Here is a 27,933-nt window from a genome sequence, read left to right as displayed (position 1 = left end):
GAGATGATTGAGGACCCAGAGACGGGAGGGTGTGGTGGTAGGAGGGAGGTTTCCATATCTTCTGGCTTTAACAAGATGAAGCCATTGACTGCTTTTCTCCTACAACTCTTGGTTCTCCCTAGGGGGGTGCCAGTTTCTACTACAAGGGATAGACAGAGTTGCTTGTCATAATTAAAACATCTCAGGGGAGTGCATGCCTTTGTGTGTGTGTTGGTTTTCCTTTCTTTTCTTTTTATTTTTTTTGAAGCTACTCAAATAGCTGGGTCCCAAGGGAGTGGGGAGCACCGGGCTGCCCAGCTTAGGAGGGGACACAGCACCTAGCCTCTTGCATTTCCATTTCTGAAACACACTGCTCCCTGTAGCCAGTTGGCGGATTCCATCTGAGCAGCTAGAGGAGGCCGAGAGAACTTGGACACTCCCTTTGGAGCTCTCTGGCAATTCCTAGCCTCTGAGCCTGCTCCAATTAAAGCATGGGGGAGGCCCCACGGCCCTGTATAAAACTCTAGGAGTAGGCCAGCAGAAGAAAACATGAGGGTCATTGGCCTGGAGATTGGAGGGAATTTGCTGAGAGATTTGTGTGTGTGTGTGCGTGTGCATTTGAGCCCATGCCCCTGGCACAAGGGAAATTAACCAGACTCTGCTTATGTGGGAATTCTGCATGGCAACCTAATCAAGGCTTAGTTTTTCATTAAAATTTCCATTAATACTAGAGCTGTTTAGAGCAAGTTGAGTGGGAATATCTGTAATGTACCTTCCCCCCCCCTGCCCCCGTTACCAATCTGAGGATCACGGAGAGGTCGTGTACTTTTGCTGGGGCTAGTTCTAATCTCACCAACATTATTATCATTGTCCCCAGCACCCATGACACACAGTGGGTGAGGTCCAGAGAGGATCACACAGAGCCTGCCCTTGTTTGAGGTGCCGGGCAGGAAATGAGTAAAAGAGGAGGCCTGTAGGAGTGTGAAGAACGGAGACATCTCATGGGGTGGACTTGGCTTTTCAGCACTGAGATGAGCTGCTCCTCACACCCCCTTCTCTGTCCCGACCAGGTACTCTAAATATCACTGGGCTGCAGCCATCTCAGGGAGGGAAATCAGCAGGTGTTCTGCTGGGACTGGGATGCTGGAAGGCATGAGGGAACTCAGGCCTCATCCTCTTGGGGTCATTTCTGTATCAGTGCTATTCTCCTCTGGAAGTTCTGCTGTGCCCTTTCTACAGCCCCAATACCACTTACCTCTTGGAGATGCCTGCTGTTGTTCTCTGAGTTGTGGGCTGTCTTGGAAACCTGTTTCAGGTCCCTGAAAGGTCGGTTCCGTGATACCTTGTGGAACTGCATCCCTTTCTACCCTTAGCTGCAGCCACACGAAACTGCTTCCTAGACATGAATACTCTCCTCTTAGGAAGGAATGCCTTCCCGGCTTCACCCACAGGTGCTGGAGCTCATCCCTCAGTGGCCAGCTGGAAAGCTGCCATCCCCTGCCCTGCAGGCAGATTCAGCTAAGATCTTACTCTAGGTTTCCATAACCTTCAACATATCATTTGTAATATCATGAAGATCTGAGCATGTGTCTCTGTTCCCTTCACTATGAGCGGAGACCATATTTTATGCAGCCTGTATCCTCCATGTTAACTGGCAAGGCTTATAAAACAACTGATAGCTGCTTAAATTTTGTTGAATTGTTGTAAACTCCCCTGCCCCTATCTGCAGTGAACCTCATCGCTGTTTCTGACAAAGCAATTGCTGTGCATTGACAAGAAAATCTGAACAAAGCCAATCCAGTCTGCAATCGGCGTTTGTGGGACAACGCAGTGGATGCATTCTACTTGTGCCACTCGTGTGTCCTGCCATGTGGGGCTGCCAGCTTCGATGGAAAAATTCTACTATGGGACTATTTAAAATACATTTTAGGATGGTGGTTCTTAGGCAGGATGTGTATTTCAGGAGATAGTTTAGTGATCAAGCCCTAGCAGTAGAGTTTGGGAACATACATGGGTTGGAGGCCCACCTCCAACACTAACCGGCTGTGTGACCCTGGGAAGATTCCTTAAATTCTACATGCATCCACTCCTTCATCTGCAAAATGGGATTATAACAGAGCCTACTACCTAGGGTTGTTATTGAAGATTACATGAGGTAATTTGCATGAATTTAGAATAGCCTCTACTTACTGCTATGTAAGTGTAAACCCCTATTGTCTCTACTGTTGTTATTACTGAATCAGAATCCCTGAGGGTATGATCTGGATGTTTCTGGTTTGGAAGAGTTGCTCAGGAGATTCCTATTTGCATGCTTGGTTCAGAACCAACTGTCTCTTGGATTGTCTGTTTCATAGATAAGGAGAAAACGTGAAGTGCAGTGGGACCTGGTTAACCAGGAAGAGCACAGGTTCCTGGGATCCAATTCTCACTGGCAAACTCATTCAGCTTGGCTTGCCATCTTCCTCCTCCTCCTACCGCTAACAGTCTTGGGTCTCACTTCCTGTCCGGGCACCAGCTCCTCTTCTTGCAGGGGCTGAAAGTGAGCAAGGAAGAGCTCCAGGGATGAAGGAGACGAGGGAAGGAAGTGTGTGTGCAATCCACCCGCCGCCTAACTAGCTACTGAGAAATAGTGAGCTGGCGGCCGTGAGAGCTCTGGGGGCTGCTGAGCCTTCCAAGGGTTTACCAAGATGGGACAAATCTAATGAGAAGAAAGTTACAGCAAAGCTTATTGAACAATAACCCATTTCTTTCATTTAGAAACAATGAAGACACATTTTTCTCACTTTCATAGCACAAGGAAGACAATATCAGTGATTTGTGCTGCCTGGTTATCCAGTCTCTTTACCAACTTGGCTTATTTGCTTGCTGCGAGATATGAACACTTAGGGCTGAATGTGGCTCTCTTCTCTCTGGTGAGTTTTTGCTTTTCCCATTTTTATTTGTATTGACTGTGAAGTCTTTCATCAGAAGGATTAAAAAAAATAAGAACATGTTCTTGAGCTAGTCACTGAGCTTATGTGTTGATCAATGGGCAGTGCTGGGGTGACTGTGAGTTCTGGGTCTGGAACACAAAAATATCTGCTGAAAGATTCCTGGGGAGGGAGAAGTCCTGATCAACAGCCTCAGGGCCAGGGTCCCCCCAGTCCTACAAGATTCAGATCCCCGACATCAATCCTAGGAAACGCTACTGCAGTCAGTAAGAAGCTTGTTGAACAAAGCACTTTCATTTGTCAATAGCTCTGTATCTTTTTGCTCAATTTATTTCACAGAAAGATATCACTTTGGTTAAAAAAAACAATGAGAAAAAAAAAGTTCCAGCCACTCCAGGATGGAGCAGCTCAAGGAAATAACTTTTGAAAGTCGAGAGTTATAGGAAATTAAAAAAAAAAATCAGAGAATGTACTTCTAATGAATTCAATCACAGCAAAAGTCCATTTCTATTCCCTTGAATTCTAGACAAACAATTTCCAGTTGCAAATATCTTTCAGAAGTACTGTATGCACAAGGCTGGATATTAAGTTGCTTGACAAACATTTCAGATCAAAACTGCCTGCCTTAGAAGTGGCTGCTGGAAAAGTAATAATGTGGCTGTGGAGAGAACTGGGTTGTTTGCACACAGTTGTAGCTTATGTGTTTAACGGAGTTTTGCAGAAGGGAATTGCCTGGAAAGCAGCAGGTTTTTAAGGATGAATTTTCAACTCCGGAAGCAAGGTGGCGGGAAGTTTAGGTGAGAATAGAGGAGGGCGGCCTCTTCAGAACCTGCTTTCCCTTGAGGGTCATGGCTATAATGACTTCTTTGCTAGGACAGACTCAGCAAACAATTTGGTCCATGCTCCTGCTCCCAAACAGAATGTCAGCTCAAGCTGGCTCAGCTGGATGGCTAGTCATTCTACCCAAATCCCGAGACCCCCTCCTGGGGGCCTCATTGAAGATATTCACAACTAACATTTCTGACAAGTGTGTGTGTGCATGAGTGTGTGTGTGTGTGTGTGTGTGTGTGTGTGTGTGTGTGTGATTTTCTCAGAGAACAAATCAAGTTGAGGATATTTAGGGAAGCCTCCTCACTGGAAGCAGATGCAGTAACCCTCCACATGTCGCACTGAAGTCCTGGATCTGTCTGATCTGGGGATGTTGGTGTTTCCTGATCTCGGGACAAAGCTGTTAACATCCTAGAACCCCTGCATCTTGGACAGAAACCGTGTAGCTTCTGCTCTCCAGGACTGTTTGGTCGCACTCTTTAGGGATCACGGATGTCAGGAATCTTGTCTCTGAGCAACCTCAGCACCACAGCCAAGGAAAGGGGTTGAGCTTTCCTCTGCCCAGACTGCTTTTTCCTCCCCCATAGTCTGACCGGCTGCCCACGCTTGGGGAGCTTCCCCAGGGGGAGAAGAGCCTTGTCAACTGGTAGCGTGGAAGCCTTTCCTCCTACTCTTCCTCATTAGTTTCCTCCCAACTCCCCAGGAGGACAGAAGGATCCCTTCTTGGGTTTTCATTATGGCTAAGAATCAGCCAGCAATGTGCCATTTGCAGTCTCAAATCTATAAAGAGCCTTTGGCAGGCCATTCATTTTTTTAAATTTAATTCCCCCAGGTGACTCACCTGGGTTTTTAATAACTTTCTGCTCCATTTTAAACCCCCTAGCCCTGAGAGTGCTGCTAAAAATCTATTCCTGTGCACATCAGGTTATTGTAGAGTTAAAGAAAGGTTTTCCCTTCCCTTCTTGCCCATGGTTGAGGTTATGTACACCAAAAGCCAGAGCACCTAGGATGAAGTGGGGGTGAGGGTGGGGCAGTTGCCAGGGATATCTTGAGGTTTTATTCACATGTTAGGATTTTCCATCTCTCCTCCTGGCAAAAAGATTTCTGGTACCGAGCCACGTAGAGAATTTTTCATCACCCCAACTTGTAGGCTCTTTGTTCTTTTACTTCTCCTACATGGCCACGTGGATCTTTCTCTTGTTTGTTTTGGCAGAATTTTCCTTTTTTGATGACTAGGGGAAGTTGATAGACCTATTATACAGATGAAAGTAAAAGGAGCTTCTAGATCTAGTGTCCTGACCCTGAGGCAAGCTCTCCCCCAGGTGATTTCAGACACTTATGTGGTCTTTCCCCTCCTCAGGGCCTTGCCTCTACTTTAGCTTTTAGATCTTGGGCCACCTCCTCTGAAACCTTCCCCTCTTGAACCCCATCTTATTTATTTATTTTAAAGATTTTATTTATTTATTCATGAGAGACAGAGAGAGAGAGAGAGAGAGGCAGAGATAAAAGCATAGGGAGAAGCAGGCTCCCTGCAGGGAGCCTGATGTGGGACTCTATCCCAGGATCCCAGGATCACGACCTGAGCTGAAGGCAGACGCTCAACCACTGAGCCACCCAGGCGCCCCTGACTCCCATCTGGTTTTAACCCACTACCATATTCTCTCATCTTTCCATATCTTTAGTTAATTCTTGTATTAGCTATGTGTATCTAAGGACTCCTCTCTTAACTGTGGATGGTGAGATTTTTAACTCCTGGTTTGGAATTAATCCATCTTTTCTAGCATATGACTATAGGTCTCAGCAGCATACACTGAATACTTGCAAGCTCCGTGGTTGACTCATTCAACCCCTCCTGTGACTCAGACTACACAGCCAGCAAGTCAACTTTGGAGGACTCCAGGGCTCAGCTGTGGGCTTTCCGTTCTTCTCCACTTAATTTTTTTCTTCCCAAGGTAACAGCATGAAATCCCCAGGTTTTATACACCATTAATATATAAATGGTTTTTAAAATTATAAATCCAGCATGCACCTGTCCTCTGAGTTCCAAATTTGTATACTTAACTGCCATTTTGAATCTTTTTGGAGAGCTTTAATAGGTATTGAAAACTGTAACATGTCCAAAGTGACTTCTCACCTCCACCCTCCACCCCAGTCTTTGGCGTGTTGGTATATTTCAGTACCATTCATTCAACTGCTCAAGTCTCATATTTAAAAGTGTGTCTTGATTCCTCCCTTTCCTTCTCCCACCACATTCAACATGTCAGCAAGTCCTATTGGCTCTTGATCCAGGATGCATCTAGAATCTGTTCACTTCTCTCTGCTGCCAACATCCCACTTCAAACCACCAACTCTTGTGTGGGCCCTTGTGCTGGTTTTCCTAACTGATCTTTCTGTTCCTTTTCTTGCTCCCTGAAATTTCATGTCTTGCACAGCAGGTACAGTGATCTTTTAAAAACAAAATGGTATTTGACCAAATTCAATGTCCATTCACAATAAAAGCTATAAAAACCTAGGGATAAAAGAGACTATCATAATTTTAACAAAAGGAAAATAAGAAAAACCTGGAGCTCATATCACACTTGATAGTGAAAGACTGAATGCTTCTATCTATTCACCACTTCTATTCAACTTTGCATTGAAAGTCCTTGCTAGTGCAATAAGACAAGTAAAAGAAAAAAGTATACAGTTGAGAAGGAAGAGATACATTGCCTTTATTTACAGAGGACACAATTGTCTTTGTTTAAAACCCCAAGGAATTTATAAAAAATATCCTGGAGTTAATAAGGAAGCATAGCAAGTTGCAGACTACAAGGTGAAAATACGAAAGTTAATTGCTTTCAATGGGAAGTCAGAATCATGGCATGCTGCCTACTTTGGCTCACTCCTGAAAACTACAGTTTAACTCTTATGGCATGTAATCCACAGTTGAATGGCAGGAAATAAAATTTATACCTTTAATGAAAACAAAAAAAGTGCCGCTTAACTATATACTGGCAACAAACTCTACAAATTTGAAATGAAAACAACAGCAACTCATAATAGCAAAGAATGAGAGAGAAAGAAAGAAGGAAAAAAAATAAAGAAAAAGAAAAACAGACAGGTTTAGGGATAAACCTAACAAAATAGGTACAAGATCTTTATGTGGAAAACTACAAAACTGATGAAAGAAATAAAAGAAGATCTAAATAATAAAGAGGCATTCCATGTTTGTGGATTGGAAGATTCAGTATTATTAAGATGTCAATTCTTCCCAACTTAATCTATAAATTCAAAACCATTCTAATAAAAATCCCAGTAAGCTATTTTGTAGATAGAGGCGAACTGAACATAAAATGTATATCAAAAGGCAAAGGACTGAGAACAGCCACCACAACACTAAGAAAGACGAACAAAGCTAGAAGACTCACATTACTCTCTTTCTAGACTTACTATAAAGCTGAGGTAATCAAGACAGCATAGTGTTGGTAAAAGAATAGACAAATAGATGGGTGGAAAGAATAGACAAAATAGACCCACACAATTATATTCAACTGATTTTTTCACAAAGGCATAACGACAATTCAACAAAGAAAGGACAGTCTTGTCAACAAATAGTGCTCGAACAACTGGCCATCTTTATACAAAAAAAGAACCTAGACACAGGTCTTACATCCTACATAAAAATGAACTCAAAATGGGACAGACACCTAATGTAAAATATGAAACTGTAAAGCTTTTAGTAGAAAATATAGCGGGAAATCCATGTGACTTTGGGTTTCGTGATGAGTTTTTAGACACAACACCAAAGCAAGATCTATTAAGCAAACAAACAAAAAGGGTAATTTAGATTTTATTAAAGTTAAAAATTTTTGCTTTGCTAAAGATATCCTTAAGAGATTGAAAAGAGGGATCCCTGGGTGGCGCAACGGTTTGGCGCCTGCCTTTGGCCCAGGGCGCGATCCTGGAGACCCGGGATTGAATCCCACGTCGGGCTCCCGGTACATGGAGCCTGCTTCTCCCTCTGCCTGTGTCTCTGCCTCTCTCTCTCTCTCTCTCTGCCTCTCATGAATAAATAAAAAAAATCTTTAAAAAAAAAAAAAAGATTGAAAAGACATATCACTGATTGGGAGAACATATTGGGAAATCACATATCGGATAAAGAACGTGTACCCAAAATATATAAAAACCTCTTAAAGCTTATTGGTAAGAAAACAAACAGCCCAATTAAAAAGATGGGCAAAAGATCTGAACAGACTTCAGTAAAGAATACATACAGATGGCAAGTAAGCATATGAAAAGATACTCAGTATCATCTGCCATTATGGAAATGCAAATTAAAAATACAATGAGATACTCTACACACTCATTGGAATGGTTACAATTGAAAAAGCTGACCACACCATGCAAAGACGTAGAGCAACAGGAACTCTCATTCGCTGGTGGACATGCAAAATGGCGCAGCCACTTTGGAAGATGGTCCAGAAGTTTCTTACAAAGCTAAATATACTTTTACCATAGGATCAAGTAATTTCACTTCTAGGTCTTTACCCAACGGATTTGAAAACTTCTCTGCACACAAAAACACGTGAATGCCTATAGCAACTTTATTCATAACCATCAAAAACTGGAACCAACCAAGATGTCCTCCAATAAATGAATAGATGAACAAACTTGGGTAAATCAATCTAATGGAATACCATTTGGTGATACAAGACAATGAGCTACCAGGCCACAATATGGAAGAGTCTTAGATACATACTGCTAAGTGGAAAAAGCCAGTCTGAAAAATCTATAAACAATAGGATTTCATTTATATGGCCCTGGAGAAGGCCAATCTATAGAGAAAGGAAATAGATAAGTGGTACGAAGGGCTTGGGTAGGGAAGAGAGTTGAATAGATGAATGACAGGGAATTTGTTTTTCAAGGCAGTGGAACTATTCTGTATGATACTGTAATGGCGGTGTGGTATAATAACAAATATATAAATATTTATAAATATATAAATATAAATAAATAAATAAATAAATAAATAAATATATATATATCTTTATCCTTGGTTCCAGGCACAAAGCTAGGAGGACACAAAGATAATAAAAACATCCCCAAGAATACCTAGGGAATTTGCTGTTTAGTTAGATAACTGGTACAGTATTTCTTTTCTTATATTTATAGCAATGAGTTCCTCCCTTACTTGTCACCTGACCAAATTAATAAACCGCTTGACTAATGGGCTAAGCAACTAACTCACTCCCTGTCTTATGTTTGAATTGTCTTGTGTTAACCTTTTCTTAAGTCTGAAAAAAAATTTTTAGTCGATTTTTAGTAATCTTCCCTTCATCAAGTTATAGAACATAGAATATATAATAAAGAGGATTGGGTATCCTCCTCTTCTGGGTCTTGTCACTCTCTGGGAACAGCATTAAAGAAAAAAGGTCCCCCTGTGTAGAGCTGGAGCTGGGAAGGAGAAATGCAGCCGAGGGCTCGAACAGCCAAGGAGAAGATCTGGACAATGGGTATTCGGTTGTGTTCAGCTAACCTGGACGGGCACACCTGCAAAGATGTGCAGGGAAGGAGATGACCCAGACAAATGAAGTTCAAGGAAACAAGGCCATATTTGGCTCAGAAGGGCAGAGAGAGAAGTTGGTCAGCGAGAGAGCTGTGCTGCGTGTGCAGAATCTGAGCCAGTCCCATCTGTTATCTGGTCCGGACAGGCGGATTGCGGGCAGAGTTTGGGCTCAGGCAGGCAGCACCGGGAGGGAAATTTATGAATAGACCTTTAACTCTGGTCACTCTGTAGCCCGGCAGCTCTGGAAATTAGATCCAGATGGATAGTATTTTGATAGCTTCTCCTGACCAAGGAATTTATGTTAATTCTTGGGACCCAAGGGGAAAAGGGAGGCATCTAAAGGCAAAGAATTCATAATTGCTTCTTAATATGTTTCCAAAATTCATCTGTGTTTTCACTCGTTGCCACAGTCGGGGCTGGCACAGGGACTGGAGAAGGAAAAACGAAGAGGAGCCCAGGGCCTCACTCATCACACATGTGCCTTATATGAGATTCCTGGAGCAGAACAGCGAGGACTTTTTGGAATAGTCTCCTAACCCAGGAACAATTCTAGGTTGGGGTCTGTAGGCTTTTCCTCTGCTGGGAAATTTATCAAACCTTGCTCTGCTCATAGAAGCATTTAAAGAAGCTCTAAACACCAGGACAGATTTTTCTCCTTCCCTATTTAATTTTTTTCACTAGTCAACAACGGGAAGGGTTGAGGGATACCGAGCTTAGTTTATACCAGTAGGGCTCATCTATTTGAAGGCTTCTCTGAGAATGCAGCTAACTTTTGGTCATGATTCTGCCATTAATTGTGTGTTCTTGGGTGAACCCCTTAGCTCTTTCTGGATCTCCATGTCCTCACCCACTGATGGAGAGGTGTGCATGGCAGGACGTGTAAGCCCCAATCTTCAGTGCTTGCCGGGTCTGCCCTGGAAATGGTCTGGCTCTGGTGGAATGTTACAGAAAAAAAAAGGGGGCAACTATTTTCTGAGCAATATATTTTTTTAAAGATTTCATTTTACTTGTTTGACATAAAAAGAGAGAAGGCACAAGCAGGGCGAGCAGCAGGCAGCAGGAGAGGGAGAAGCAGGTTCTCGTTGAGCAGAGGAGCCTGATGTGGGGCTCCATCCTAGGACCCCAGGATCATGACCTGAGCTGAAGGCAGATGCTTAGTTGACTGAGCCATCCAGGTCTCCCATTTCTGAGCAATATTTTGGGAATTGAAAGACTCTATCTTCATGTGAGATTTATCCCCAGTTTATATCTTGGGTGGAGGTGGGGGATTTCACAGGCAGACTAAGTAGTCTCTGCCCAGGATTTCACAGCCTTTACAAGTACTCACTGAGCATCTACTACGTGCCAGGCCCTGTGCTAGAAAGTCCTGATTCCATAATGAGGTGTCTGGACAATGCAGTGGCACCAAGGACAGGTTCAGATTGTCAACAGTAAAGAGGAGGGCGGGTGCTCAGTGTATTCAGTGAGGTAGAGCTCCCAACAGTCTGCCCCTTTGCTCTCAGAACCCGGACGCTATGGCTTAGAATCTATCTTCTTTCCTCATCCCAGACAAGAAACCATCCCCAAATACTGACATTACCCAAGCCCTTGTACTTTTGGGGTCCCACAAAAGGGAAATATTCTTTTTATTTTTCTTTCAAATTTTGCAGCAAGGGCATTCCAAGAGGCTAGCGGGGAAGGATGGCAGGGGCTTTGCTTGGGGGCGAAGAATTTGAACTTCTGTTTAAGCGACCGTCACAGTCCATAGATTCTTTTTTTTTTTTTAAAGATTTTATTTATTTATGAGAGAGAGAGAGAGAGAGAGGCAGAGACACAGGCAGAGGGAGAAGCAGGCCCCATGCAGGGAGCCCGACGTGGGACTCGATCCCGGGTCTCCAGGATCGCGCCCTGGGCTGAAGGCGGGGCCAAACCGCTAAGCCACCCAGGCTGCCCCCAGTCCATAGATTCTAAGAAACTGATTTGCTTTTTCTGAACCTTCCCTCTAGTTCCACAGCCATGAAATCATGTTATTCTTGTTTATACCATTGGGTGGCTTGTGGAGATGCCAGAGTGAGTTTTATTTCTATCTGAAAAAAAAAAAAAAAAAAGTAGGGAATGGTTTTAAGTGCTGCACATGGTATGTTAACCACAAAACACACATAGGGGTCTACCTTGGGTCAAGAGGCTTTATTGGGTCATTTCCAAGTTCAGTGTTTATGGACGGCCCTCACCTCCAGGCTTGCTGTCTGCCCACTCCAGCTGGCCCCTTAGATCCTCTGAGGGAATGACACCAGCACCACCCCTCTCCTGCTGATTTCATTTATCTCTTAAACACACCATCCCAGTTTTGGGGCCTTTATCTACACACTAGTCTCATATAATCAAGTCCAACTGAGCCAATGATCTGACCTTTTATGTTTCCAGCTACTGTTCATGTCTTTAGAAATGGATTTCTGCTAGTCCACAGCACTCAGCATGTTTGACCTAATGGGCTGGGCCTTCCTTGCTTTGCTCTGTGATTATACACTTGGCATATCACTAATTATGGCTCAATTCTATATTTTAAAAGCCCACAATTTTGGACTGAGGCTTCAGTGAAAAACATTTAGCATTGGCTTACGTCTGCTTTCACATGGGGGCGAAGGATGGAGTAGGGTTTGTGGGGGGAGACACGTTTTGCTATCATAAGATTGAAGCCTGCAGGCAGCGGTACTTGACAATTTTTCTCTTGTTGGGGGTGGTGGGGACAAAGAGGTCACTCACCAGCATGTGGTGGGGGGCATCCCGATGCCTACTGTCTGCCTTTGTCACTCCCAGGAACAAAGAGCCTGCTTGCTGGCTGACTGGGAGCTGGTCATGGTGGAGGCAGGAAGTAAAAAGAGATGAGCACACGGGGTCAGTTCATGAAAGGTTTAGTAAGCCATGCATAGGAGTTTGAACTTTATTCTGTAGGCAACGGGAAGCCATTTGAAGTGGGGGAAATGATCCCTCCAGCAGCTGTATGGGTAATGGATTAGTGAGGAGAGCTTTGCAGCCTGGAGGCCACAGCAGTAATCCAAGCAGAGAAGAGGAAGAGAGTTAGCAGGCTGAAGAGAACACACTTGTTGACCAAGAGACAGGAGACGGAGGTGCTGGCGATGACTCTGTGCTTTTAGTCTGAGAAACTGAATGCACCATGAGGTTAACACATGGGGTGAGGAATGCATAGGATAAGGAAGTAGGAGAAAGGGAGACCATGATGAGTATGGTTTGGGGCACACTGGGTTTGAGATGGCTCTCTAGTAAGAGCTGATGGCTTTGTTTTATATATATATATATATAAAAGATCTTATTTATTTATTCATGAGACACGCACACACAGAGGTAGAGACACAGGCAGAGGGAGGAGCAAGCTCCCTGCGGGAATCCCAATGTGGGACTTGATCCCTGGACCCTGGGATCATGACCTGAGCCAAAGGCAGACACTTAACCGCTGAGCCACCTGGGCATCCCTGGCTTTATTATTTTTTAAAATAGCTGCATTGAGATATAGTCCTCATACCATACAATTCATCCATTTAAAATGTACAACTCTGCAGGTTTTGTGTATTCACAGATTTGTAGAATCACCACCACTGTCAATTTTAGAACATTTTCACCATCTCCCTGAAAAATGCCACTCTGTTTAGCTATTATCTTTCTATTATTTTAATTAATTAATTAAAAAGATTTTATTTATTTGTTTTAGAGAGAGCATGAGTGGGGGGAGAGGCAGAGGGAGACGGAAAATCTCAAGCAGACTCCACGCTGAGCATAGAGCCCACTGTGGAGCTTGATCCCAGGAGCCTCAGATCATGACTTGAGCCAAGATCAAGAGTCAGATGCTTCACCAACTGAGCCACCCTGGAACCCCTTTCCTATCCTTTTAGACTTAGCCTCCACCCCTGTGTCCACAGCCCAGGCAGCCGCTATTCTACTTTCTGATTCTGTAGCCTTCCTCATTCTGGACATTTATATGAACGGAACCAAACAATATGTGGTTTACTATAATTTTTACAGATTTCACCATCCCATCTGATAACTTAATCTTCACTCTGGAGGAAGGTTATAGATATTAAGCACAGTGCTGAGAGCTTTTCTATGATCTCACTTAGTTCTTTCCACCTCTCTGGAAGGTAGACTTATCAACTCCATTTTACAGAGGAGAGAACCGAGGTTAACGAGATTAACTGCTTGGCCAAAGGCCCCCAGACAGTGAGCAGTAGTGTCAGATTGGCACTCAGCCAATCTGCTGAAGTGCTGTAGGAGGACAGAGTGGGAGACAGAAGACAAGCACCCCACAGCAGCCTGCACAAGTGGGCTCTCCCCTGCCTGGTCCCATGGAAGCTGCTGGATCAGAGCAGCAGGAGGATTCTAACAACAATTGGATGGTTACCCAGGGGTTGGAGTGAACTCCCCTCTTTTACTGCTTCTCCCTGACAGGGAGGGAGTGGTAGGAACCCTGGTGCCCTGGGAATATTCCGGACCAGATGACTCAGGCTGTTGTCACCACCAAGCCCTTGCCTTTCTTCGGCCTCGGTTGCCAGGCCCTGGGACACAGCTAGACACCCCATCTGCACGCTCCAGCTTCGTGGAGCTTCAGAATCAGAGCTCTGCTACACCCACCGCAGGGAACTTATCATCTCATTATAAGGGATAAGGCATATTTTTTCAGTATGGTTATATGTGGTAATGAAGCATGCAGAAAACCACACAAGATAGATGGCAGCTTTCACTAGTGAAGCCGAAAACTTGGTTAACTTAATAGTCTATTTATTACATTCACTCTCTGAGCTTACAGCACCTGATTAATATCTCCCATCTTCCCCCTTGCTAGACAATTAAAACTAGTAATGTGTGATTGCACAGGCTGACGCCAGCACGGATGGACATGGGTTCTGAGGCTAAGAGAATAAGTAGAGAAGGACTTTTCTTCCTGGGTCAGAGTGGTGGAGTCAGATCCCTTGAAGCTTATATGAGAACTGCTTCTAAGGAAGTAAATGAACTCAAGTAAATGAACTTCTAAGGAAGTAAAAGAAAAGGAGCCTGGTGCCCTTCCCCTGGTCTTACCCATCCCTGTGCTCCTGGCAGGAGAGTGGCAAAACCTGCTCGGAGAGTGCATATCTAAGGAGGTGGCCATGTACCCTTGAATCAGCAGAAAGATGTCTGGGCCTAACCTCACCTACTGAGACAAGGTGTGACAGCTGAATTAGATGATACGAATGATAGAGCTACTCAAAAGCCACTCCCAACTTCCTCTTCCCTACCAAGTTCTTTTTTCTTAATAAATTAATTTTTTATTGGTGTTCAATTTACCAACATACAGAATAACACCCATTGCTCATCCCGTCAAGTGCCCCCCTCAGTGCCCATCACCCATTCACCCCCACCCTCCGCCCTCTCCCCTTCCACCACCCCTAGTTCGTTTCCCCGTGTTAGGAGTCTTTCCCTACCAAGTTCTGAGCAATGAGATAGGAGAAATCTGCTAAGGGATTTTTAGCAAAGATATTTTGCTTTCTTAAAAAATGGAAAGGCTTGCTCTGAGAGTTTGCTGGTGCTTCTTCCTCCTTCTTCCTGAACTGAATGTGGATGTGATGCTTGGAAATTTTGGCAGCCACCTTGTAAGTATGAGGATGAAAAGGTAGCATGTGGATGTTGCTAATGGAAGAGGCAGTGCATGTTTGGAGTTTGGGGGTTATATGAGAAATCTCTGTATCTTCCACTTTAATTTCCTTTTGTGATTCTAAAACTGCTCTAAAAATAAGGTTTATTAAAAAAATATAATGTCTTTAGAAAAAAATAGAGGAAGTGACAGGCCATGGATGGTACAATATGAAATAGAAGGAGACTGGGCTCTGGATTACATTACTCAGCTGGTAGATCAACTGTGAGACCATCTACCTCTGGACTTTTTGTTAAGCAAACAATATATGTCCCTATGGTTTAAGCCATAGTCCGAAGGGCATTATGTTCCTTTTAGTTGAAAAACATTCCTAAATAATATAAATGACTCTTATTGAGACCCACGTGGATGTCTTTGCTAAGTGCTTTATGTTCATTTTGAAGCTTTACAACATCCCTTCAAAGCAGGTGTTATTATTACCTCCATTTTGTAAATGAGCACACTTGGCTTTATGTGCAATAAGGTCACACAGCCAGGAGATAGCAGAGGCTGGATTTATACCCGAGTTAGCGCTATTAACTGTTGGACAGTTGACTCTTGAACGTCACAGGTTTGAACTGCGTGGGTCCACTTATACATGGATTGTTCTTATTGTTTGTTCTTTTTTTTTTTAAAGATTAAAAAAATATTTATTTGTGAGAGACACACAGAGATTGGCAGAGACACAGGCAGAGGGAGAAGCAGACTCCTCCCAGGGATCCTGAAGTGGGACTCAATTCCCCAGACTCTGGGATCATAACCTGAGCCAAAGGCAGATACTTGACCACTGAGCCACCCAGGCATCTCTCCCTATACATGGATTATTTCAGTACAGCAATATAAATGTATTTTCTTTTATGATTTTCTTAATAACATCTTCCTTTTCTAGATTACTCTACTCTAAGAATACAGTGTATAATACATATTCCATACAAAATACATGTTAATTGACTGGGTTATCAGTAAGGCTTCTGACTGATAGTAGGCTACTAGTAGTTAAGTTTTAGGGGAGTCAAAAGTAATACACAGATTTTCAACTGCGGGGGTGGGGGGTTGGCGTGCCTAACCCCTCCATCGTTGTTTAATAGTCAACTGTACTGTGTAACCTCACAGATCGTTCGCCTGAGTGCACCAGTGTGCATGGAAATGAGCATTGCTTAGAGTCTGGCTGATGTAATAGCACTGAGCATAAATCAAAGAATTGGTCCACCTGACCTACTGAAATGAGGTGTACTTCAGGCTAACGGGTGATGTGACCTGTCCCAACCTACCACAAAGAGTCTAAGCAAGCCACATTTATTTACAGGCTGAAATGAACATATCCTGCCCCAGCCAATGAGACAGTAGGAGAGTAACACAGATGCAAGGAGAAAAACGCCCAGAGCAGCCCTCGAGATGCCCAGGGAGCCTGTGGAGCCCATCAGAGCCCACCTAGCGGGTTGCGAGTACAGAGCAAGAAGCAGCTCCTTCCATGGCATGAGCACTGAGGAAGATTGAGATGGCTTTGCAAACTGGGTCTGGTTCTCCCAGACACAATTCCATTGCCTCTCTTACTTTGGAGGAAACAATCCAAGTTTGCAATTGTTCTTTGACAAGAATTTCCCTGAAAAATGCATGAATTCCTTGAGACTGTTCCCAATTCCCTGAGGTGCCTACGACTCCAATGCCGGCTGTGTAGCAGATGCTCAGTGAAAATCTGCTGCCTTTGTGACCACTCAGGGTGATAGAAAAAAAATGTTCTCTTAATGAATAAGATTCATCCTTCTATTCCCCAACGAAAAGGCAAAACACAGGCTGCTCTCTTGGTAACATGTGTCAACCAATGATACTTAGCCTGCTAGGGCCCACTTATCGATCCTTTCCTGTTAGCCTACTATGCATCAGCTCTTCTAGTAGATCTATATATACAGAGCCAGCAGCCAATGGAAGGGTGTTGGCCACACAGCTAATTGTCTCCCCCTCCCAGCCATCAGACCATTATTCAGCAGTAGGTAAAGTTTTCCCCTCCCTCCTACCACCTCTAGGGCAGAAAGTGTCTAGAGAGGGGAAACAAATCCAAATAAACATATGCAAGATCTGGGGTTTAAACATCCCGTGCAGATTAACTTATCTGCAGTAATTGCCTTAACTAGGGGATTTTTAATGCTTTTCAAAGTTTCTTAGAGGAGGGAAAAATATGCAGAATGAGTCTTATAGCAGCCAACAGAGGAGATACTCAGAGCAAAAAAAAAAAAAAAAAAAAAGGGTATCAACCATAAGAAGCCCATAGCTAGGAAATTTTAAGGCACTGATTCTAGGGGATTTAATAAGAATGTAATTTGTATAATTAACCATTCATCAATGTCAATTTCATTAAATGAATGCCAGAAATATTACCTTCAGCAGCACGACCTAACAGGATTGGAATATATTATATGAAAAATGAACACTTAGTGGTTCCCCCCTCGCTCTGTCTGTCACAGCAAGATTTGCAAGGCTGAGAAATAATTTAAAGGGTAGTAAATGAAATCGGCTAAGGCAAATGTGTGCATTTTGGTAACTAACCTCCGTCATGATGTATGAGAGTTCATGTCAAAACGTTTCCCTGCAGCAATGACTAAAGGGACTTGTAGCTCCCTCCTAGGTGGTAAAATGTGAGAAATGATGTCAGGAGCCTGCCAAAGGTACCCCCTTGTCCCCAGCTTGGATACGGCTTCCTCTTTCTCCAGACTGACTCTCTAGGGTCCAGGCCCAAAAATCGTGGGGTTTTGCATTCAGAATTTGCAGACATTTCCTAACACCTTCAAGAGTAGCCTTGGCCTTTCTTATCTGCCCAGGAAAGTTATGATTGATGCCTAGCAGAAGGAACTCATTCTGAGTTTTATTCATGTTATTCTATAGTCATCAGGGGAACGTAGGGCTTGAGGTAGGTGGGCTGATGAAATATTAGTAAATAGGACTTATTTTCAAGGTAGCTCATGAGGGAGGCAGTTTATGGGGATTTCTTCATTTCAGTTCACCATGGGAAAAGTGGAGAACTGAGGGGGGCAATAACTTGCTTATGTGTGTGCCCACAGAAATGTATGTGCACGTGCACACACATACACACACTCCTGATCAGCCATATAACTTGGAGGTCAAAGCTTGAGCTTTGCAAATTATTGTCACCAGAATTCTCTTGGTGCCTCACACACAGTAGGTGCTCAATCGACATTTGTTTATTGGGTTTCTTTTAGTGTTAATCCCACTTACATTCTCTTCTGTTTCAGGGCCCTGCAAAGCTAATAATATTGGATCAGTATTCCTGAGGAATCTGCCTTTCAGAATCCTGGGTCCTGAGAGACAAGAAATACGTTGCAAGCAAATCAAATGTACCTTAAAAAAATGAAATCATGCAACAGAAAGGTTTTTCAGAAGGTTTTTTTCTTATACATTAGATTTCAAACGTCATACAACCTGGTAGGAAGAAAGAAAATATTAGTTTGGGAATCAGGAGATCAGATGTCGAGATGGGACTAAATCTTCACAGTCATTTCTGGATTTAAAGCTATGTGTTATCTATTATTTGATGCAAAGCAGTAAAATATTCCTCCCTCCTATAACCATAGGAAAAGTAATCTGTAGGACCTGTATGAAAGAAGAGTAGGTATGGAGTGGGTGCCGAATTATGTGCATTAGGCCTGTGGGTCCTTAGGACTCAAAATCTTGTAGTCTATTCCTGAAGCCTTCCTTGAACATCTTCTCTCCTAACCAGCCCCACAGTCACTCTCTCTTCTTTCTAGCCCAGAATGGGTGACAATGAGAGGGTACTGCATCCTCTCTGAATTACACTGTCTTCATCTGTAAAATGGGATCATAATATTCCCTCCTAGGGCTGCCACCAAGATGAAAAGAAATGGGCATGAGGCCCCTTTTCCACAGATGAGCAATCATCTTTGAGTAGTGAGCTCCTTGGTCAGCCTTCTCAGAGGGGATAGGAAATCCGGTCAATGATTCAGTCTAAGATGCTATGAAGCTACTATGTTACCCTTTAGTGGTATTGGTATTTCAAGAAAATACTGCAGGAAGGATTAATGTTTAAGATTATAAAAAAAGATGAACTCATGATATAATTTCAGATACTTTTCTATGAGATATTTTTAGAGATAAGAATCTATGTCAAGCCCTTCGGTCTATATTGTATGGGTACTATGATGCAAACTTCCTGACCTCAACACTGGGACAGATGGTGTGACAAGAGTTCTTAGGAGCTACTTCCAAGGGCATAAACTGGATCCGGGAGGTGGAAATGGGATTCTGAAGCATGGGAATGTTTGAAGAGTGTGATGGTTTGTAAATAAGTGGAACAGACTATGTGACATCATGAGAGTCTCCTCCAGATAGCTGTGATCCACAAGGGGAAACACTTCTGAGTCTCACTTGGAGCTATGGGTTTGGAGAATCCAGTGCTTTTTACTTACAGGATCTCTGACTTTGGGTAGGTCACTGGACCTCTCAAGCCTCTGTCCGTTCTCTGAAAAATGGTAAGACCAGTGGTTCCCATCTTAAAGAGGCTCGGGAAGACAACACGTAATGCTCTTTGCACCTTGCCTGACACGCAGTCAGTGTTCGAACGTTAGTGATTAGCTAGGGTCTCAGCTGCAGAGCACAAGGACCACAGAGACCTCAGGAATGTGGGTCTGAAGCACAGGAGCTGAAAATAAGTATGCTGATATCAGCCCCTTTTCCATTCTGTCTGCAAGCAGTGAAAGTAGCCAATTAGGCTCCATTCAGCGCGACGGGCAGCCTCCTTTCTCTCAGGAGGTAAACTTGCTTACAGAGTAGAAACAAGATGTATTCTTGAAACACAGGCCAGGCCCCGGACAAGTGGGTCAATCATCAGTCTGTTGGGAGCAGGAGGTGATTGCTGCCTGGCCCCTTGCAGGAGCTGCGGAGGGCTGAGGCCTGGGGGTGTGGGTCTGGGTCTTTGGGCCTCTGGGTCTCCCTTCTGAGGGCAGGTCCTGTGGAACAGCTCGGTTGTTGACAGCCCAGGGCTGAGTTGAACCTCACGCCTGGTCAGTGGGCCGCCTTCTTGGGAGAGCTGCTGAGAGCCCGGGAACAGGACACACATGCAGGCTGGAGGGGAGGGAGGGGCTGCAGGGCCCACTGATGTGGCCACTATGCCCACCTCTGCCACTGCCCAGCTATGGGGCCCCTGAGCCTGAGGACCTAATTCCCTTCTTCAAAAGGTGGAAAGGGACTAGATTAGGGGCTTCAGAGTGGCTGCTTTGAGAACTCTCTTCACAAACTAGGTCTAAACAAAGAACTGTTACATAAAACAGTGAAAGCAAGACTGGTTAAGCCAGCCTCCCCCGCCAGCCTCCCTCCCCCACTGCTGTGGTTCTAAGGCACTTCCATGAAACCTCAGGGCTCTGAGGAACATTGGAGAAACCATCAGTGTAAATTGTATCCATTATTGTATGACTTCATCTGACTAGTTGTGTCCTTTCATTATTTTGATGAATATTCCTGTGAGATAATAGAAATAGAAAACATATTGGTCTATGCCCTCAGTTCCTGGCACAGCAACTCCCCAGAGCTCTTAAAACCCTCATAATTTCGTTAAGTGATAAGAGTGTCTTCTGTTCTAATGAGGAGGCTCTGGGTGGGCTCCTGGATGGGGGCTAGTCCCTGGGAAGGTCAAGCCATGGTCAAGCCCATGGCTAGTCCCTGGGAAGGCTGAAGCTTGATCTTTCCATCCACCCCAGCAGGTGATGCACCCCAACTCCATAGGCACAGAACCTTCTGTGCTTGGGACCCTCCTAGACTTTGCTCCACTCATCCAGCTTTCATCTATACCCTTTATCATGTCCATTAATAAACAGGTAAACCTAAGAAAGCATTTCCCTGAGTTTGGTGAGCCATTCTAGCAAATTAATAGAACGCAAGGAGGGGTTCGTGGGGACCTCTGATTTATAACCACATGAGAGAGAGTTGTGGGTAACCTGGGGACCTGCTACTTGTGATTGGCATCTGAAGTGGGGCAGTCTCATGGGACCCAGTCCTTAACCTGCGGAATCTGAAGCTGTCTCCAGGTAGATAGTGTCAGAATTGAGTTGGAGCATAGGACAGATCGTTGGTGGTGTGGGAGACCCCCTCCTTGCCACACATTGGAATTGGGTCTAGAACTCTTTAATCCAGGCAAGTCTCACTTGGCTCACAAGACGATCCAGTTCAAAGTACACATTTTAGAATTAAATTCATGTGCTCGCTTCGGCAGCAAATATACTAAAATTAGAATTAAATTCATTTCTTTGGGTTGGTCTCCTCTTTTGTTTACATTTCCCAAGCAGGCATTTATGATGCCAGATTGACTTATAGTTATCTTGGTAGGAACTGAAGCTTGTAAAGGCCACCTAATCACTTTGCTTTGATATTCATTAGTCACTTACACCTATGAAGAATGGAAAGATACAGCAGGTTATGTGTGTGTGTACAGGAGCACGTGGGTATGTGCGTGGTGTGGGTACTGGGCCCAGGGCGGACAGACCCTTGGGAAGATGGAGAGGCTGCTGGTCCAGGTCACCAATGGTCTTCAGCAGGGCAGGTTTCTTTGCCTTTAATCTTACAACCATCCTCCCACCCCATTTCTTCTTCTCCTTTCCTCCTCCTCCTTTCTTCTAATGTTGAAGCAGTATTAGACAGTTTCCCTGCAGATATTGAGATGGTAAGAGATGTTGGCAGAGATGCCAAGAGGAAGGGCACAGTAAATCTCTTCAAGGAGCTCCCAGCCCACTGCGGGAGCAAGACCTGGAAGCAAGCCTGGTGCAGTAAGGAGGCTGCAGGGGACCCTGAGAGCAGAATGAGCGTCCAGCTCCACACTGGGGAGTGAAGAGCAGGGTGGTGGGTACACAACCAAACACAGAACTCCTCTCTCAGGCCCAGCACGGTGTGGATTTTGTGCAGAACTTCTCAAAGGAGATCTGGGGGGAGGAACTCCATGGGAAGGACATGGGGTAGCAGTTGCCTTGCCAAAGAAAGGCTCTCCCAGGCACTGCTGCACTCTACCTCTACCTCCGCACAAACAGATGAGACAGGTTCACGAAGGGGTCTGCCCCTGCTGCATAATAATAGCAACAATAATTAATAATCTGTACTTAATGAGATTAGATTAATAATTATTTTAATGATGACGTGTCTTCCTCCTCCCTTCTCCTTGCCAGGGCAGGCTTGGCGCTTCTCAGGATTACAGTCATAATGGTAACAGATAAACCTTAATTAAAACATTCCAAAATACAAAGGCTGAATTAAAATGCTGTGACATGTTATTTCCATCTCATTTTGATCTCTTGCTTATGACGGTGAATGTTTCCCCACTGTTAGAAGCATCGTGGCTGTTCAGAGCCATTGCCCACACATCATTCAGTTTCCAGAGCCACTCTACACCCCTCAGGATGGGATGACGAGCTCACTGGAGTCAGAGGCTACTGGAGCCTCTTCCTTCATGCTGGCTCTTCACAGAGCAGCTTGTACCCGATGAGTGCTAAATCCAGTTCCCACAGGAAAGCCTCAGTCATTTGGTGCCACTCCATCTCTACCTCCCTTCTATGTGATAGCTCATTCTCAAGCCTTCTAGACCTCAGGGAAAGGTTCTCTGCTCTGGCTCTGTGGGCACTATCCCAGCAGTTGGAGTAAAGCCCACCTCAGGCACCCCCGATTCCATGAACTTCTCCTTTCCCTCTGCATTCCTCCTCACTTTGAGCTTCTCCCTCACAACCCATCTATCTGCTCTTGTTTTCTGACTCATGTTCATGCCTAGAGGCAGCTTTCTGCGTACTGTGTAGCTTCTCCAAGGTCATCTCGGAACTTCTTTCAGGGTCTAGCATTCTTTCATTAATTCATCCATGTATTTGTTTATTAGTAATCACTTATGGACCATTCTAGGCATTGTGCTTGGAGCAGGGCTACAGAGACAAGACATCAGCTTACTCTCATGAACCTTGCCAACCAACAGAATGGAAGGCGTACAGACAAAGGGAGTCCTGTGTGCTGAGAGTTTGTGGGAAACCGTGCTGGTTGCTATGACAACAGTGGGGTGGTGGGTCATTGAAGAAAGAGGAGCGTGGGTGAGGGACAGTTTCCTGGGCTTGTGACCCTAAGCTAAATTTTGAGAGATAAGTACGAGCTATCATGGAGATGATAATAGCAGAATGGTCACATCGACAAAAGGAAGCACTGCATTCAAAAGCATGAAGGCCCAATAGGGCTTAGCATTCCTGGAGTTGTAAGTCACGAGTGTGTCTGGCTATTGGAGTCAAGGGCACAAGTGGCAAAGGACGAAGCTGCAGATGTAGTGAGAGCATGTCAGACTTCAGGACATGCCCAAGAGGGCTCAAGTTCATGAATGGGTACGTGCAAGGAGCATGCCACAGAAAGGGAGCTGATTAATTTATATGGCATTACCTCAAACATTTGCTGGGCCTTGCTTCGTGCTAGGCAATGAGCTAGCCATTATTCTCTCTCCTAGCTTTCTTGCCAAAGCTAATTGACAGTTTCCCTGATTTAGGTGCCATATTTAATAATAATAAAAAATCCCATTCAGACTGGCAGAGAGAGGAAAGAAGGCTCACTGCCTCCCAAACATAACAGCCCCCAATTCACCTGGCCCAGAGCTATTTTTAAAATATTTTAATTTTTGAACTATTACACCTTAGAAACAAGGTGATCCCACCCAGTGAAAGTTTTTGTGTGGGAAAACCACAAGAATACAGACCAAGGCCTCTAGGAATTCCTCCAACCCTTTGGAATTGCCAGTTCTGGAGACAATATGGTGGTGGAGGTACTGGGGGTGGTGGTGGTGGTGAGTGGGTGGAGGGTACAAACTTGTCTATTAGCTCCAAGCAGATTTTACAATTTATCAGAACATTCTCCTGCTACCATCTCTTACATGTTCACTTTTCTGCATTTTTTTCATTTCTTAATTCAACAAATTCACATTGTTCCTACATGTGAGGCATTGTTTTGGAGATATGAAGAAGATATGAAGAAGAATTCCACAAGGCCTCTCTATTCCCAGGAGGCTCATAGTCTAGTGAAAAAGTCCATGGATAATGGGGGCAGAGGGAGAAGCAGGGTAATCACTGGGTGAGCAGGACTTTAAGGAGACCTAGTCTTGAGCCACAGATGCCACCGATGGCAAAGGAGAATCCCTCCTACTTACCCAAAAAGAAAAAAAAAATCTAATAAAATAAAGTAAAGGGCTCAATGCCTATAAAAGGTAACCTGGGCACTAGTTAGATTTGGGAGATAAATAATTATATTTATGAAAATGTCAAGGGGAAGGAGATGCATTAGTTTTTTGAGAACAACTCCTGCCTCTGCTAGTATGTCAATACCAAGAAACCTAAAATAATTTGGGCTTTAAAGATGGATGTAGCTGGAGAGCTCAGCAGGATTGCCAGCACCGTAAATTAGTAACGGGGAGACCATTCTTCTCCCTGCTGTCCGGTTTCCACTGTCTGACTAGCTCCTCACGAAGCTCTGGCCACAGTCAGATGATCTCAACGAGTGCACTCAATAACCTTCATTTTCCATTTAGAACATGATTGCATGCATGCTGTACAGAAGAGATATTGATTGCAAATACATTGTTGACTGGAAGATATGCCTCCGTGGAAATGTTGGGGAAGGAGGCGGTAAGGGAAATAAAATTAAAAACCCAGTGAGAAAAACCCATGGCCTCCGGTTGGAAACTGCTCAAATATTTGAAGCTAGCAATGTTTTGGTTGCCTTTTTCTTTCTTTCTTTTGCTTTTTTTTTTTTTTCTGGGGGTTCTAAATGTCAATATTGCATTTACAGCTGAACAAACTAAAATCATAACAAATATAATAAAAGGAGAGAGTAAACCTCAGCTTTCTTCAGAGGATGATTGGCATTTTGAGGCCTAGATTGGCTGGGCCTTTATCTTGGCTGCGTCAGCTCATAATTAAACAATACAGGAAGGAAGTGTTGTTACTTGCTTTCAATACAGTGCCAGTTTTCGGTAAGGAGGACGGTGTGTATTTTATGAAGCTCTCTTGCTGTCCCAGTTTCCTATAAGGAAGGAAATGTGTGTATTTTATAAGCTCTGTTCTTGTCTCCGCCAGTGCCAAAAGACCACAAGATGACATGGTGGCTGTCACAAGAAATTTCTGCTTAAGAACATCGAATGCTAACTACCCAGAACTCTCTAGGCCCCAAACAAGAGTGGGAAGATGATTAAGAAGGAAATAAAAGCCAAAAAAAAAAAAAAAAAAAAAAGTTTGGACAGGGGAATTTTTTTTTTTTTTTTTCTGTTTACAGTCTTGTGTTTGTTTGGCTGGCTATAAAGAAGCTATGTAGAAGTGGTGTGTGCGTGCGTGCGTGTGTGTGTGTGTGAGAGAGAGAGAATGAGTTGTAATGATGTATTGGGGATGAAGCGCCCTAGCTTCACCAGGTGAATAAACTGATCGGGGATCTTGCTGGAAATGTCAACAACCCGTGACTCGCTGTTTTAGCGGCTGGAAAGCATCCTGGAATAGTTAAGATGATTTTCAAATGAGCCAGACTGTTCTGCCGGCGGCCTCTGAGATGAACATGTGGTGCAGGTTTTGCTTGGTCTAGATGTGGGGGGAATGGGTCACCTGGAGGATGACCCACATCAGCCAGCCTTGCACGTTGCACACAGGAATCCAGGGGCCCCGCACGGGTGACATGTGCTTTAACAACCCCCCCCCCCCCGCCCCCGCAGTGTGTGGGCGCTGGAGAGCCTGAGCTGGGCCACGCCAGCTCCTCCAAGCTCCAAAGAGGATGTCTCCTCTGTTCTGAAGGAGAAGCCTTCAGACTCTCTAGCTGCCTGTCTTGTCACCCAGCTCCGTCTTACCTTGACACTCCCCAGGGTAGACATGTCTAATTATCCCATCCCGACCCAGCTGGGAGATTGGAAAGGATGTCTTGTTAGCCAGTTCTTCTGGTAGCTTCCATCGCAAGGGTCCAGCTTTTAGTTACAGCTCTGCTTCCAGTCAGTGCAACTAGCTAGCTGTCTGCCTGTCACTTTCCTGTGGCTGCCTGGGTCTCAGCGGAGGATATCCTGGGACTGACAGGTTAGCACCGAAGGCATAATCTGCGATTCAGATTTCACACGGCTGCACGGGGAATAGGTACCCCTGACAGGTAAGTGAATAAATATGGGAAGACACTTGCTATTAACCGCAAATGGCAAGCAAGGTGTTAGGAAGCTGGCTAGTGACATGGAAGCAGGGGCAGGAGAGCAGACTCTCATTTCACTCTCTTTACCTCTGTCCCTCCATGCTGTCCTGGAGCACCTTGGACCCTACTTCTCCAAGTCCCTCCCGAGGCATGGGGGGACGCCTGGTAAGGAAGCCATGGCTGCACCCCAGAGTGGAGCCCCGTGGCTTCCGTGGCATTGCAGCCTATGTTGAAGATTATTGGCAGCTAGTGCTTGTTGCCTTTAATTCATTTATTTGCTGACCTCTGATGGTCCTTCTCCTTACTCTTCGCCAGAAACACACATCCAGGCAGGGAAAGTCCTTCAAAGCCTAAATATTTAACCATTTCTTTGGCTCCATGGCATGTTAGAAAGAAATTAGTTCTTTTTTTTTAAAAAAATTATTTATTTATTCATGAGAGACTCAGAGAGAGAGAAGCAGGGTTCCTGCAGGAAGCCCAGTGTGGAACTCGATCCCAGGATCTCGGGATCACCACCTGAGCTGAAGCCAGATGCTCAACCACTGAGCCACCCACATGTCCCAGAAATTAGTTCTATAGAGAGGATGGTGATGATGATGATGATTATTATTTTTTGATGATCATTATTATTATCTTTTTTTTGTCATTAGTCTGAGAGCAGTTTTAGAGCAAGAGAAATGGTCTCTCTTTCCTTGGTGCATGAAGAGTGAGGTAAAGATTCCCTACCTTCCCTGGGGATACTCTGGAAGGTTGCCGATGGGGAAAGTGTTAAGTAGTTCTCTTTGGGAAGGACGATAATTTCAGACCTTAATTTATAGGTTTTTCAAAGGCATGAGTGTCCCTAGGCAACCATGTGTGAGAGTATCTTGGCTTTGAGCTTTTGTACCTGTGAACACTTCTTCTGGACTCAGATGAATTCTCTAGCTGGCAAGGGAGAAAGTAGCAGGTTTTTCTGACTCATCTCTGAACTAGCTAAAGACAAGGCCTTAGAAAGTTGTGTCTACACTAAGGAAAGTTTCCATTGATGTGAGAAAACTCCACGCTATAACTAGCTGCTGGTATGGATCCAAACACATCTTTATAGTTAACAGTAATAACCAGGAGGATTTTCTGTGAATGCCTGTCATTTCTTTTGCCCATTTTCTTTTGAGTGAGTTGTCCTCTTTTTGTCTATATTCTTCACACTAAATCTTTGTCAGCTATGTGTGTGGCAAATAACTCGCCTCGCTTTGTAACTTGTTTTTCACTTTCTTCGCAGTGTCTTGATGAACAGAAGTTCTCAACTTGATTAAAGAAACACATATGGCCAATAAACATATGAAGGGGTGTTCAGCCTCATTAATGATCAGGGAAATGCATATCAAGGGCAAATGAGATACCATCCTCACCCATTTGACTGTCAGAAATTAAGAAGTTCGACAATATCAAGTGTTGGTAGAGTGTGGATCTACAGAACCTTTTGCACATTGCTGGTGGGAGTGTGAAATTGTGCAGTCACTTTGGGAACAGTTTGGCATCATCTTGTGAAGTTGAACATTCAAATACCTTACAACCCAGTGATCTTGCTCTTAGAAAAAATATGCAAGAGCAGCTTATGCACATGTCCATCAGAAGATATGGATGAAAATGTGCACAACAGCACTATTCATAAACTGCAAAACCCTAGAAACCATACAAATGTATTCTGACAGGAGAATGGATAAATGTATTGTGGTGTGGGTAATATAATACAATAATAAACCTCAGTCAGAACGAATGAGCAATTGCTACGTGCAACAATATGGATTAGTCTTGGTAATAGAATTTGA

General features: G+C 44.2%; 1 protein-coding gene and 1 long non-coding RNA gene across 6 annotated transcripts in view; one reads left to right on the top strand and one right to left on the bottom strand.

The window, feature by feature from the left end:
• Positions 1-27,933, bottom strand: part of KIRREL3 (kirre like nephrin family adhesion molecule 3) — a 539,901-nt gene that overhangs the window by 218,133 nt on the left and 293,835 nt on the right. The window lies entirely within an intron of this gene.
• Positions 912-27,933, top strand: LOC111095791. 2 transcript variants are annotated; one of them, XR_005359075.1, is made up of 3 exons: positions 912-1,049; positions 2,771-2,891; positions 27,384-27,933. It is a non-coding gene; the product is annotated as an uncharacterized LOC111095791 (long non-coding RNA). The 2 variants fall into 2 exon arrangements; XR_005359076.1 differs by lacking the exon at positions 27,384-27,933 and adding an exon at positions 16,248-17,184.

The sequence above is a fragment of the Canis lupus genome, chromosome 5 (genome assembly GCF_011100685.1).
Source record: "Canis lupus familiaris isolate Mischka breed German Shepherd chromosome 5, alternate assembly UU_Cfam_GSD_1.0, whole genome shotgun sequence".
NCBI lineage: Eukaryota > Metazoa > Chordata > Mammalia > Carnivora > Canidae > Canis > Canis lupus.
Note: the sequence above shows the minus strand (reverse complement) of the source record. Positions and strands in the feature narration are given on the sequence as shown.